We start from the raw sequence: 13,636 nt of genomic DNA, 5'->3' as shown, positions 1-13,636 counted from the left end.
CACTAAATGGTGAGCTTCTAAGGACAGAGACTGTTTGTTTGTTTTACTTCTGGAATCTCTGCCCCAGCACAGTGCAGTATGGTACAACAAATGTTTGTTGGGTGCATGAATAGATGACTGGAATGAATGGTTCCAAGGCTTTATACTGCTACCATTGTCTTCTAGAATCATCAGCTGACCTGAGGTCCTAAAAAGCTAGGGGAGTGGATATTGAGATGCCTAAGAAGTCCTTGTAGGAAGCCCCCCCCACCCATAGTACTTCCCAAATGTGTCTGTGGAGCCCCATTATAAAAGTCTGCTTCAGATCTTAATAGACAACAGTCTTGGCAGCTTCTGGGTTAACCTAGTACAGCCAGGAAGTAGACTTTGGAATTGTTAGCAGAGTCCACCTTTCTCAATGATGAGGTGAGTTATTTATCCCAACACAGTAGAATTTACTAACTTCTGATTCCCTCCAGGGTAACAAGAGGACAGCCAAAAGGTTTTATTTAGCTGAAATGGGGCTTTGAGACAACTAAAGCCACTTTAAAGTGAATTACTGATAGCATTATACATTGTCTTTCTTCCCTTTTTTTAAGTAACAAGTCAGGGTAATTAATGCTATTTTTATCTTGCAGATTCACTGAATTTTAAGGTTGATTTTAAGGATTCCTTAAAAAACCCTCTCATTGGCTGAGTGATGGGCTGCTGTCATTTATGTAAGCTAGAGGCCCTGCTGAAGGAATCTGTGATTCTGAATGTGTTTCACATGCTAATGTTATAGCTGTTTGGATGCCTTACTGCTCTTGGCAGTAAGGTGTTTTTTTCAGGCCCTTTGTGAGGTTAAAGGTTCTCTTGTGTGCTTCCTACTGAGGACCTTCCCAAATGTATATTGTCTTATAAGCCAAAAGGGAACCAAGGAAACAGTTACAATTAACAAGCAGCTGCAAAGCAGAGCCATTTAGTCTCTTCAGTGTGGTTTGGTGGAGATCAGAGTCTAGAGGCTTCAGTCTGGCTTTAAGTAAAGCAGCTGCATCACCAGCTGGAGACTGACACACTGTAGAGGGCGGGCACAGCACAGCTGAGATTCATCCACTCCCATATGAGACTGAAAGACCTGACTTCAACTTTGATAGTTGCTTTGTGTTTATGTTTAGTTTAGGGGAGAGGAGGTACAGAACTTGCCATGAGCATCTTTGAGTCAGCACTGAGCAAAAAGATGCAAACAGGACCCCCGCAGGCAAAGGTCTCAAGGCTTTCACTAAGGTTTCCTGCTACCCCTTAGCTGGAAGAGATTCAAAACAAGATCCTGGGAAAGGAAGCTATAACTCTTCTCTTTGGTTTATTGGGAAAACTTGGATGGCTATTTTTTTTTTTTTTAGTTGCATTAACCTTAATTTAACTTATCTAGTAAGGTTTCTTTAGCCTGACTTAGTAAAAATTGGGTAATAGTCTCCATCCCTATAAGAAAATGTGTCAAGACATTCTTATCTTTCCTTGCCTGATTAAATTAACTCATATTTCAGTACTCTGGTCAAGCACCATCTCCTTTAGAATGCCTTTCCCAAGTTCCCAGGTTGGGCTAATACCCCTCCTCTGTGTGCTCATGGTACCTTTGGTCTACTCTTTGTCAGTCTAGCCCTTACAACATCATAATGAGATTGTCTGTCTGTGGTATGTGTCTCTTCCACTAATCTGTAAGTTCCTTGCTACCTGGGATCAAATTTCATTCACCTCCCCCATTGCCTAGTAGGTATTCAGGTGTTTGTCAGACAGACTGAACTGTCGAGTCATGGGCTGTGCTATCAAACCCTTAGCTTCAGATACCATAGGACTTTCTTATAGGGACAGAGTGTTCCTTCACTATGTGAGAAAGCAGTCAATTTGCAGAGTAAGGGAGGGGGAGAAGATACAGAATTTCCCTCTTTCTAAAATGGTGCATACAGGATAAACAAAGTCCTGTAATCACTTTAAAACTAAATCTCTCCTTTTCGTAGCATCACCTTTTCAGGAGGAGAAAAACTTACCATTATTTCTGGTATATTGGAGAGAAAGCAGCTAATAACTTCTTCTTGAGCATAAAACAATTATACCCAGCCTCCCGTAGAGGCAGTCTGCCAGAGCCAACTGCCTCACCCTCCACATGGGCTTCATTTTCTTACTCCGGATTTCATAGACTCTCCCCCAAAGACCTTCATCTTGTTGCACTATTATGATGAATGTGTGGAGCTGGCTCTTACCCCCTGGTTTACTAGCTATTATTGGAGGTGCTGTCAAAGAATCAGGCCTCAAATTTATCCTCCCATTAAGTCCTCTCCTGGGCAGCGCTGCTTGGTTCTGAGTAGTAGTGATCTAGTCTCTCCTTTTCCCACCTCCCACTGCCTTTGAATGTAAGGAAACTGCAGGCCCTGTTGCAAACAAAGAGGTATGGTAGAAAGTAAGGCTGTAAATCATTTTTACCACAGCTCTTTGTTTGCACTTGTTCTAGGCCTAGAGAGAAGCTCAAATACGTGAGGGCCTGCATGTGCTGTGAGACCTCCATCAATTTCGGTCACAAACCCATTCCATGTCATTTCCTCAATAGGTTGGTCATGTCTGTCTCCCAGCAATGTCTCTGGGATCTCCTCTCTATAATGAGTTAGAAATTCATTGGTTTCTAAACACACGGGCCTTACCTACTTGCCTGTCTACTCTTAACTACTCCTCTGAGTGATAACCACATGGCCTCTGATGAGTTTTTTTAATGTGTTATATGATTTTTTAATTTGTCCCCGCAGGGACTCTTACAGCCTTCCTCTTGTAAGGGTTTCTGTTGAATAGATGCTCTCTGGGTCTCTGACTTAGTAGGCTGCCATTTAGTGAATTTGAGGCTTTTATTTTGACTCTTATAATTCTTTGCAGAAAAAAATAGGGCCAAAGGTACATTAGGTACCATTTGTAAATCTTAGGATGATTGATAAATACCCATTTCCTTTAGCAAACAGTGGATTTTGTTCAATAATAGATAGTGATTAGGTTGTTGAGAAAAATAGCTTTGGAGCTAACTTATTAATAATGCTGATATTGAGACTGCTATTAATATTGAAAAAACAATATACCTCAGTAATATTTCTTTTCCTGTGGAGAAAGTATATTGCAACAAAGTTTTAACTTTTCCCCTTTTCAGTGAGAGATACCATCAACTTCACCTAAGCAGAATGGTTCAAAACATTGAACAGCTTATTTATTCTTCATTTACTTCTTGATTTATTAAACTCTCCTATTCTCCTTACTTTACTACCCAGCTCCCCTGCTTTTTCTCCGACACCCATCCTTTCTACCTCTCAAGGCTCCTTTCTCTAGCCAGCCCTACCACCTGCCCCTACTATTTACACCCAGTCTTCTTACGGTAAATCACTTGTGCTAGGGCTTCTATGAAGGCAATAGAGCACGGACAGAGCAGGTGAAAGCAGCCTGCTTTTTCAGAGCTGACAAGAAAGGCAAAGCTCTCCGTCACAGTGGGTGGGCGAGCAGTCAGGGCCAAGTAACGCTGCATCTCAGTGGTTAGCACCTGCAGGCTCAGAGCTGACAATACACTGTAATAAGATTCATCTCTGTTCACTTAACTGATGTGGGCTTTATGGTAAATGTTTGCCTGCTTAATTACTTTGGCAGAGTCGCTGATTGCCTTTCCTGAGGAGTTCTAAAAGATCCCCCTGGGATGGAGCATAAACCCCTTTTCATGTCTTTTAATTTCATTCTTTACTTGGAGTACTTGAAAACCAGTATGTGATCCATATGGCCAGTATCCTCTCACTCCTTTACGTGAACATCAGGACCACTCCTTTCTAGCATGGTGTCTATATGGCCCACACTGGACCAACTCAGAAATCTTGACAGCCTTCTTCCGTTTTTATCCACATGAGATGCCCATTCTTCCCTCTCCACCATTGATGTGTATGCACATCTCTTCTCATTTAGTTTGGAATCCATATGCATCTTCTTCTCTAACTAGTATGGGATCCACAGAATATTCCCCTCTTTCCCCAGTCTAGCATGTGATCCATTAAATTAATTTCCTTCTATTTTTGAAGTGATAGGAAAAGAAGCCTAAGTTAGTCAGTTACTATTTTCTTTGCCATCCTGCCCCCCCATGCTCAAAAGCTATAAATGCCTTATAATAAATTGATTAATTGCACAAATGGGAATGAGGTATAATTAAAATACTTCCAGTTTTTGGCACATGTCAGTTTTTTTTCTTTAAAGTTCTCAGGTCACATTCAAGGGATTGGAATGTTCACCATTAATTAAAAGTAGATCACTTCTTGGGGTTTTGAGCTGATCTCCACTGCCTCAGAAGTCCTCCCAGGTATGTATTAGGATTTTCTTGTATCCTGAGTAGGGCAGAAAATCTATTAGACATTTTTACATGGCCCATTTTGTTCCTTTATATTCACTAGTTTCTGAGAGTGTAGAGGGACCTTGCTTCTGGAGACAGGAAATCCAGGGCTATACTACTAATTGCAAAGGCTGTCAAAGGTTTGCATTCTATAGCTCCAGGAACTCTGCCAGCAACTCCTGGCCTGCCACTAGAGACAGAGTAAGGGGATCTGAGCAGAGGTAGGCTAATCTTGTAGGTGTTTTGTCCTAGGAAAGTTTTGGGGCCTCTGTTCATTTATTGAGAGAAAGCTTTGATAAAAAGCAGGCATTTCTAAGGGGCGTGGATTAAGTGATGTCTTTTATGGAAATGTAGATGGTCCATTTGACTTCCGTGGTTCCTTTATCTCCTGTGGTTCATTCTTCTCCATTTACATTCATTGTGATTATGGAAACAGTGAAACAATGTCAGGCCAGTATCTAAAGCAGGAAGGAATTCTGTTTCTGTCTCATGGCAGTGCTGGAAGAGATAATTTAGCCAAAGCATAAAGCCCATGGCATCTTACTTGGCTTAAATCTATGGTTTGGGGCCACAGTAACTAGAAATTAGCTCAGTTTTCAGGCAAAGTAGCTATTACCAATTGCTTAATTTCTAGCAGGTGATGAGGTGGAAACCTACTTTGGGCAAAATCATGCATCAAGGTAGAAAGCTCAAACTGCCAAAATGTGTAGCCATGCACAGCTTCAGAAAATGAGGCCACTGCCCCTCAGGCCATGTACGTTTCATACACATTAACTCTTTCCTCTTTCCCTACAGTTAATGAATTGTGAACTTTCATTTGTCCAATGCAGATACTGGAAAAATGTTGTCCAGTAGGTGTAAGTTACCTAGTGTGACACATGTGTTTCTCACCTAGAAATCAAGAGGAATACTGACTTAAATCATTCTCTAATTTAAAACCTGAGGGTTACTATGGTGTAGTATGAGGCATTCTCTATTCCATTTCCTTCAATCAATAAATTTATGTATACAAATAAATCAAGTTCTCTTGGCCAATTTACAGACTTGGATCATTGAATAAAGCAAGCAACTAGAGGCATTGGCCAGTAGCTCATCCTTCCTGATGGTTGTCAAAATGCCTTCTATAGTAAGGGTCCATTTTTGTGTCTCTGGTCCTGAAAAGAATGGCCACAGGAACAGCAGTATAGGGAAGGGGATAATTGGCCTGAAAGGGTTAAAACCTAGTACATAAGGGATAAGTTGGAGGAAAACCCTAACAGGTCACTTGCTGAAGTTTTGACTAGATAGTGTCAAAGTGAAAAGGTTAAAAGGTATTCTTATTTGAGGTTTCATTTTGTTTAATGTTAATCAGCAGAGTCTCTGAGGCTTGTAATACACTGCTGTTAAAAAGCATCAAGGGAAATTGCTTTTTTGGTTGCTGTTGAATTGGATGGGCTGAAGATTCATTGACTTCATGAAGAGGGAAGCTTATTACTGCATGAAATGGGAATATATGAGGCAATTCTGAAGGTGAAAAGAAATGTTAGTTTAAAGTTAAATAACGTGGACTTCCCTGGTGGCCAGTGGTTAAGAATCCGCCTGCCAGTGCAGGGGACACGGGTTCGAGCCCTGGTCCAGGATGATCCCGCATGCCGGGGAGCAACTAAGCCCGTGAGCCACAACTACTGAGCCTGCGCTCTAGAGCCCGCGAGCCACAACTACTGAAGCCCGTGTGCCTAGAGCCTGTGCTCCGCAACAAGAGAAGCCACCTCAATGAGAAGCCCGCGCACCGCAACAAAGAGTAGCCGCAGCTCGCCGCAACTAGAGAAAGCCCATGTGCAGCAATGAAGACCCAGTGCAGCCAAAAATAAATAAATAAATAAATAAATTTATAAAAGAAAAGAGTTTATGAACCATTAAAATAAATAAAAAGTTAAATAACTCAACCTCAGGTGGACTATTTTAATCACTGCCACATACCACTCAGTCATACCTTCACCCTTTCTCAGAGGCCAGTCTTGTAACCTGTATGTTTGAAGGTTTCCCAAGTTGAAGCAGTTATGAATATGATGGTTTTCTTGTCTTTTTTTTTTTGGCCGTGCCGCATTGCACGTGGGATCTTAGTTCCCTGAGTAGGGTTTGAATCCGTATCCCCTGCAGTCCTGCAGTGGAAGCGTGGAGTCCTAACTATTGGACCGCCAGGGAATTCCCCTGGTTTTCTTGTCTTTAATTCCAGATATCTGGGAATATGCTCTGTAGTGTAGATCACTGGACTGCTCTTTTGGGTCTAGGAAAAGGGAAGATGCTTGAGGGGGGAAAGTTTCCTTTAGGGCAAGTTATGGTTATATAGGAAAACACAAAGGAAAGCTTTGGAAAGGAAACCCAACCAGATGAAGAATACCTCTCTGGTACTCAGAGAGGTTGATGTCTTGCCCAAGGTCATGCAGCCTAGAAATGGGGGAATCAGGATTTTAACTCAGGTCTAATGCCTCTAAGGCCTTGCCTTTTACATTATATACATCATGTTGTTCAGGGAAACAATGGTGCTTTAACTGGGCTTTCCAAAAGGAAAAATAAGGCTTTGGCTTTTTAGTGATAAAGAAAAATAGCATTCCATGTGAAGAAAACCATGTAAGCAAAAACATGACATCCAGGTGTACATGTTTAAGCAAGTATTTGAGAATGCAGGACTATAGCTCTTATGAGGCTGGGCTTGAAATCCAAATGTATTTTTATCAGGCTTCATATTTTCACCCATAATCAGACTCTTTAATGTAAATCTGGTAGCCTTATAGGAATAATTTTAGGGTGAAACTTTTAGGTATCTTCCTAGTATGTACCATGTTGAGTATACCAGTTGTTTCCTTCTTCCTTGGAATCAGAGCTTATAGAAACTTTGCCTGTAAACAACCCTTGCCTGTTGTTCTCCTTTATGCCTGAAGGATTTACATAGCAGCTTTTAGAGACAGTCAGTTTTCTTCAAATGTCTCAGTAAGGAAACAATCACCATGTTCTAAGCTTCTGGATGAAACTATTATTTATTTATTGTTTTATAAAAGACCCTTAAAGGCTTCTGTCTGTGGGAGATAGCTGGGATTGTGAGAAATTGCATCTTAGGAGGATTTGCTTTAGATTCACATTGGATGTGAGGAAGAATCCACATTTTCTCTTAAGCTACATTGCCTAGTAACATTTCCATGCATTTCCTGGGTAAGTTGGGCATTAACTGTGTCTCAGCCAGCATCCACCCAGCCCTGGGGGAAAGAAAGCTGCTTTGCAGAGTCATGAGTCAGAGAGAATAAGTTAAAAATGGACCAAGAAATCCTCAGCCAGTTTGTAGCTCAGCCTTGCTGTTCCATCTGTCCACTTCATTTTGCTTCAGTTTATGTAAGTGACCCCTGTCTTCAGCAGTCAGAAGTTGACAGTTGCATTGGAGGGTGGCCCAGATTCTTGCCCTTAAAGGTGCTTTGGGTGCAAAGCCATCCCTTACTGTGGCTGACTTTAGCAATTTCCCTTTCTGTGACATTGTCTGTTTCTTATTCCTTTTCCTTTTTGGGACTTTCCAGTTCAGCGGCATTAGGAGACCCAGTACCAGAGTATAACATACTCCCCCACTCCTCTTCCACCCTCTATCCCCAAATAAACAAACAAAAATTCAGGCTTACTTTTAGAAGATACTGGATTACTTTTATAAGAAATGCCAGAAAGCTTTTCCCTAGCCTCCTGGTATGACTTGAAAGGAAGAGAAAGCTTTACTGTCTTCAGTGACAACTTTTGTTCCTTCTTTGGGGGACAGCTGTTCATGTCTGAGACACCTTTTCTTCTGGGATGGGGATAAAACATTTTTATTGTTATTTTCATACTTTTGGAGAATAGCTGGTGATCATGGACCTCCTTACTTGTGGTAAGACTGGACAAAAACCTTCTTAGACTTTCATTTATTCATTTATTCAGTTTTACTAAAGGCTTGGGAATATATTGGTGAGCAAAATAAATTTGGTCCCTGCTTTCATGGAGTATTTAGTTCCAGTTTGAGGAAAGCTGGAGGTTTGTTAAGAAATTATATTCCCATTCCCCACTAAGTTCTACCTCCAGACTCCTTCCCTTTCCTTGGGCCTTACTTTTTTTTTTCTTTTTTTCTTTTTTTTAAATTTATTTGTTTATTTATTTATTTATGGCTGTGTTGGGTCTTCGTTTCTGTGCGAGGGCTTTCTCTAGTTGCGGCAAGCGGGGGCCACTCTTCATCGCGGTGCGCGGGCGTCTCACTCTCGCGGCCTCTCTTGTTGCGGAGCACAGGCTCCAAACGCGCAGGCTCAGTAGTTGTGGCTCACGGGCCCAGTTGCTCCGCGGCATGTGGGATCTTCCCAGAACAGGGCTCGAACCCGTGTGCCCTGCATTGGCAGGCAGATTCTCAACCACTGCGCCACCAGGCAATCCCGGGCCTTACTTCTTTAAAACCTCTTCTTAGTCTTGGATGGATGGCTCTCTCTGGGTAATGTGGGCAGCTCCAGCCGTTTCTCAAAAAAAAAAAAAAAAAAAAAGTGGTCAACGGTGTTGAGAATAGGAGAACCTTATTTCTCCCCCACCAGTGTACCCCCAACATTTTTTTTTTGGCTGCATCGGGTCTTAGTTGCCATGTGCAGGATCTTCGTTGAGGCTTGCAGGCTCTTTGTTGCGGCACGTGGGCTTCTCTCTAGTTGTGGTGTGTGGGTTTTCTCTTCTCTAGCTGTGGCGTGCAGGCTCCAGGGAACGTGGGCTCTCTAGTTGTGGCTCGCGGGTTCCAGAGCGCGTGGACTCTGTAGTTTGCAGCACACAGCCTCTGTAGTTGAGGCGCACAAGCTCAGTAGTTGCCCCACGGCATGTGGGATCTTAGTTCCCTGACCAGGGATTGAACCTGCATCCCCTGCATTGGAAGGCGGATTCTTTACCACTGGACTACCAAGGGAGTCCCTAATTTATTTTCTATCTCTACAGATTTGCCTATTCTGAACTTTTCCTATAATGCATCCCCTGCATTGGAAGGCGGATTCTTTACCACTGGACTACCAAGAAAGTCCCTAATTTATTTTCTATCTCTACAAATTTGCCTTTTCTGAACTTTTCCTATAAATGGAATGGTACAATGTGTGGCCTTTTGTGTCTGGCTTCTTTTACGTAATGTAATATTTTCAAGGTTCATTCATATTGTAGCATTTATCAGAACTTCATTCCTTTTTATGGGTGAATAATATTCTGCTGTAGCTCTACCACATTTTATTTACCCATTCTTCAGGTAATGGACATTTGGGTTGTTTCTACTTTTTGGCTATTATGAATAATGCTGCTATGAACATTTGTGTACAAGTTTTTGTGTAAACATAATGTGTTCATTCTTTTGGGCAAGTATGTAGGAGTAGAATTTCTGGGTCATAGGGTAACTCTGTGTATTAACATTTGAGGCACTGCCAAACCACTTTCCAAAGTAGCTGTACCATTTTACAATCCTACCAGCAGTGTATGAGAGTTCTAATTTCTTCCTATCCTTACCAACAGTTGTTAACTCTCTTTTGGTTATTGCTATCTTAGTGGATGTGAAGTGGTATCTCACTGGGTTTCTCATCAGATACATGATTTGCAAATATTTTCTCCCATTCTGTGGGTTGTCTTCAGTTACTTTTTTTTTTAAATTTCTTTCTTTCTTTATTTTTGGCTGCATTAGGTCTTTGTTGCTGCGTGCGGGCTTTCTCTAGTTGCTGCGAGCGGGGACTACTCTTCATTGCAGTGCGTGGGCTTCTCATTGCGGTGGCTTTTCTTGTTGCGGAGCACGGGCTCTAGGCCCGCAGGCTTCCGTAGTTGTGGCTCGCGGGCTTCAGTAGTTGTGGCTCGAGGGCTCTAGAGCGCAGGCTCAGTAGTGGTGGTGCACGGGCTTAGTTGCTCTGCGGCACGTGGGATCTTCCTGGACCAGGGCTCGAACCCGTGTCCCCTGCATTGGCAGGCAGATTCTTAACCACTGCACCACCAGGGAAGTCAATCTTTTCACTTTCTTGATGGTATCATTTGCAGCACAAAAGTTTTTAAACTTGACCTACTTTTTCTTTTGTCAGCTTGTGCTTTTGGTATCCTAAGAAATCATTGCCTAATCCAAGTTCATGAAGATTTACTCTCATGTGTTCTTCTAAAAATTTTATAGTTTTTAGATCTTACATTAAATCTGTGTTCCATTTTGAGTTGTTTTTTTTTTTTGCCACACCACATGGCATGTGGGATCCTAGTTCCCCAACCAGAGATCGAACCCATGCACCCTGCATTTGAAGCACAGAGTCTTAACCACGGGACCAACCAGGGAAGTCCCATTTTGAGTTAATTTTTGTGTACTGTATGTGATAGTGGTTCAAACTTCATTCTTTTGCATATAGATTTTCAGTTGTCCCAGCATCATTTCTTGAAAAGACTCTTCCCACTTAATTGTTTTGCCACCTTTGTCAAAGAGAAGCCTTAATCTATTCATAGTGGCTGTTTTCTCATTCATTGCCCACTCACACCTTCCTCTTCTTCCCTACTCCTCCTCTCCTTTCAAAGTACTTTTCCAAAATACTTCTTAGCATGAAAGCTTTCCTTTGGCAAAGCTAGGTTTTGTTTAAATACCTGAAGGGCTGATGTTAGATAAAAACCAATCTCAAAATGCAAACAGGGAATTCTCTGGTGGTCCAGGTTAGGACTCTGCTCTCAGTGCCGAGGGCCCAGGTTTGATCCCTGGTCGGGGAACTAAGATCCCACAAGTTGTGCAGTGTGGCCAAAAAAAAAAAAAAAGAAGAAAATAAAAGGGAAAATGCACATCTCTTTCTTTGCCATGTATGATGCTACGAACCCTGCTATCCTTTCAGACATTGTCTCTGTTCAGTGTGTGTGTGTGTGTGTGTGTGTGTGTGTGTGTGTTCTCTGGGGCACAGGCCACTTAGAAACCCCTGCAAGATCTTTCTTTACTAAAGTCTGTGTTTGTCACCTAGTAAAGGCTAAAGGTCCAGGTCCACTCTGCCTGAGAAGCTGATAACCCATGTGGCTACATTTGTGGCATATGTGATTGGAACTTTGTGGCATAGGACCCTCAAAATGATCCTCTTCTAGAAGAGAAGGATACAATAACCTGAAATGTAAAGGATATAAAGAGAGGAAGTCACCAGCAGCATGAGAAGCTGACTTTATCCACTCTACTACTTTTCTAAGACTGACTCTGGCTTGGGGTCTGCTTTGCCCAAATGCCAGGGTCTCTGTGGAGAGCAGAATATCCACATATTTGTCTTCTCAGCTGCCATAACAAAATACCACAGACTAGGCAGCTTAAAAAATAGAAATTTATTTTCTCACAGTTCTGGAGGCAAGAAGTCCCAGATCAAGATCCAGCAGGGTCAGTTTCTGGTGAGGACTCTCTTCCTGGCTTGCAGACAGCTGCCTTCTGGCTGTGTCCTCACATGGTGGAGAGAGAGAGAGAGATCAAGCAAGCTCTCTGTTTTCCCTTCTTTTAAGGACACTAATTCTGTTGGTTCAGTGCCCCACCCTTATGACCTCATTTAACCTTAGTTACTTCCATAAAGACTCTCTCTCCAAATATAATTATGTCAGAGGTTAGTGCTTCAATATATGAATTGGTGGGGTGGGGGCAGATATTGTCCATAACAATTCAGTACAGACCTAGTGGGGATGCCCTGATTAAGCCTGTCCTAGCTTCCTGCTCCTGCAAGACTCTTCTCCCTCGTCTCTTCAGTTACCTTCTTTCCTTACTGACCTTTGTTTTCTACCAGGCTAGTCAGGGGCAAGGAACTTGTGTCCTTCGTGCAGAATTCACCTTCTCTGAACCTGCCCTTTTTGGGTGGAATGGGTAGGGAGGGACTTGAACTCATACTTTGATCACTCATCTTCTTTTTATTTATTTATTTTTTTGTTTTTAACATCTTTATTGGAGTATAATTGCTTTACAATGGTGTGTTAGTTTCTGCTGTATAACAAAGTGAATCAGCTATAGGTATACATATATCCCCATATCCCTTCCCTCTTGCATCTCCCTTCCACCCTCCCTATCCCACCCCTCTTCATTCATCTTCTGATAGAAAAAAATTGCTATTTCTTCTCTGGAACCTCAAATTTTAGACTTTAGCACTGGACAGTTGCTACCTATCAGGTACTGATCAGTGAAAATGAGAGAGCTACTTTAGAATCTCTTAGTAGACCCCTCCCCCTTTTCCCAGATGTTCAGAAGAGATGATAGTAAATCTTTTTTAAGGTGATATCAGTGGGAAGGAAAGCCTAATGAAAAGAGATTCCTCCTTCATCCATAAATCTGGTATTTCATCTTTCTCCTACTGAGAGCTGGTCAGGCATAAGTTTAATTCTGGGACCATGGCCAGGTGGGGAAATGTGAAATCACAACCCAGGTGAACCCAGGTAGCCTCCAAACTTCCTGGTGAAGGAGAAACTAAGTATTTCAGTCACTGCAAAGGTATGTGTCACTCAGTGTGGGCTGACTTAGCCTGGTTTTGGTGTTTTGTCATCTCTTTGCTGTCTCAGAACATATTTCCATTTCAACACTATGAAGTCCTGAGAACTTTAATAGGAAGCTTCCAAACCCTCTCTGAAATACCCTGCTAAAGAGCATGGAGGGAGAACAGCCAGTGTCAGTCTATTTTTCTTACCTCTTAGGCCTAGTGCCCTGCACCTGCTATCTTCAGAAGATCAGATTAGTACTCAGATTTTACAGATAACAATCCCAAATAAACAGCAAGAAAAGTAAAGCAGGGACATATACTCTGTGTCCTTTGTGGGTACTGAATTAGAAATTATTAACTGGATGTACAGTGTTCCACCTCTCTCAGGTTTCTAAACAGTCCCTTACCTTGCCTGGTGGGAGACCTTCCATCACTTGCTGATATCTGAAGCTCTGGGACGAGAATGTCACAGGGCAGGTTGGAAGATGATTTTATCTTCATTCCAAATATAAATTCTCAGACTGGCAAATCTGTCATACCCTCAGGATAAGTTTGCCCAAACAATATTAGCATATATGCCCTGCAATATCAAGCACAGGGCATCCACAGACCCAACGGACACTTGGCAACTGTAATGGTGAGAAGGGAAGGAAATAAGTGCACTTTTTTTTTTTTAAATAGAGTCTTTTTTTAACTTTTATTTATTTATTTTTGGCTGCGTTGGGTCTTTGTTGCTGTACACGGGCGTTCTCTAGTTGCGGTGAGCGGTGGCTCTTCACTGCGGTGCATGGGCTTCTCATTGCGGTGGCTTCTCTTGTTGCGGAGCATGGGCTCTAGGATG

The 13,636-nt window shown here is 42.2% G+C and overlaps 1 protein-coding gene across 9 annotated transcripts in view; it reads left to right on the top strand.

The window, feature by feature from the left end:
- The window catches only part of ARMH3 (armadillo like helical domain containing 3), a 180,516-nt gene that overhangs the window by 129,814 nt on the left and 37,066 nt on the right, over nucleotides 1-13,636 (top strand). The window lies entirely within an intron of this gene.

Source organism: Balaenoptera borealis, assembly GCF_965194805.1.
Source record: "Balaenoptera borealis genome assembly, chromosome: 10".
Lineage (NCBI taxonomy): Eukaryota > Metazoa > Chordata > Mammalia > Artiodactyla > Balaenopteridae > Balaenoptera > Balaenoptera borealis.
Note: the sequence above shows the minus strand (reverse complement) of the source record. Positions and strands in the feature narration are given on the sequence as shown.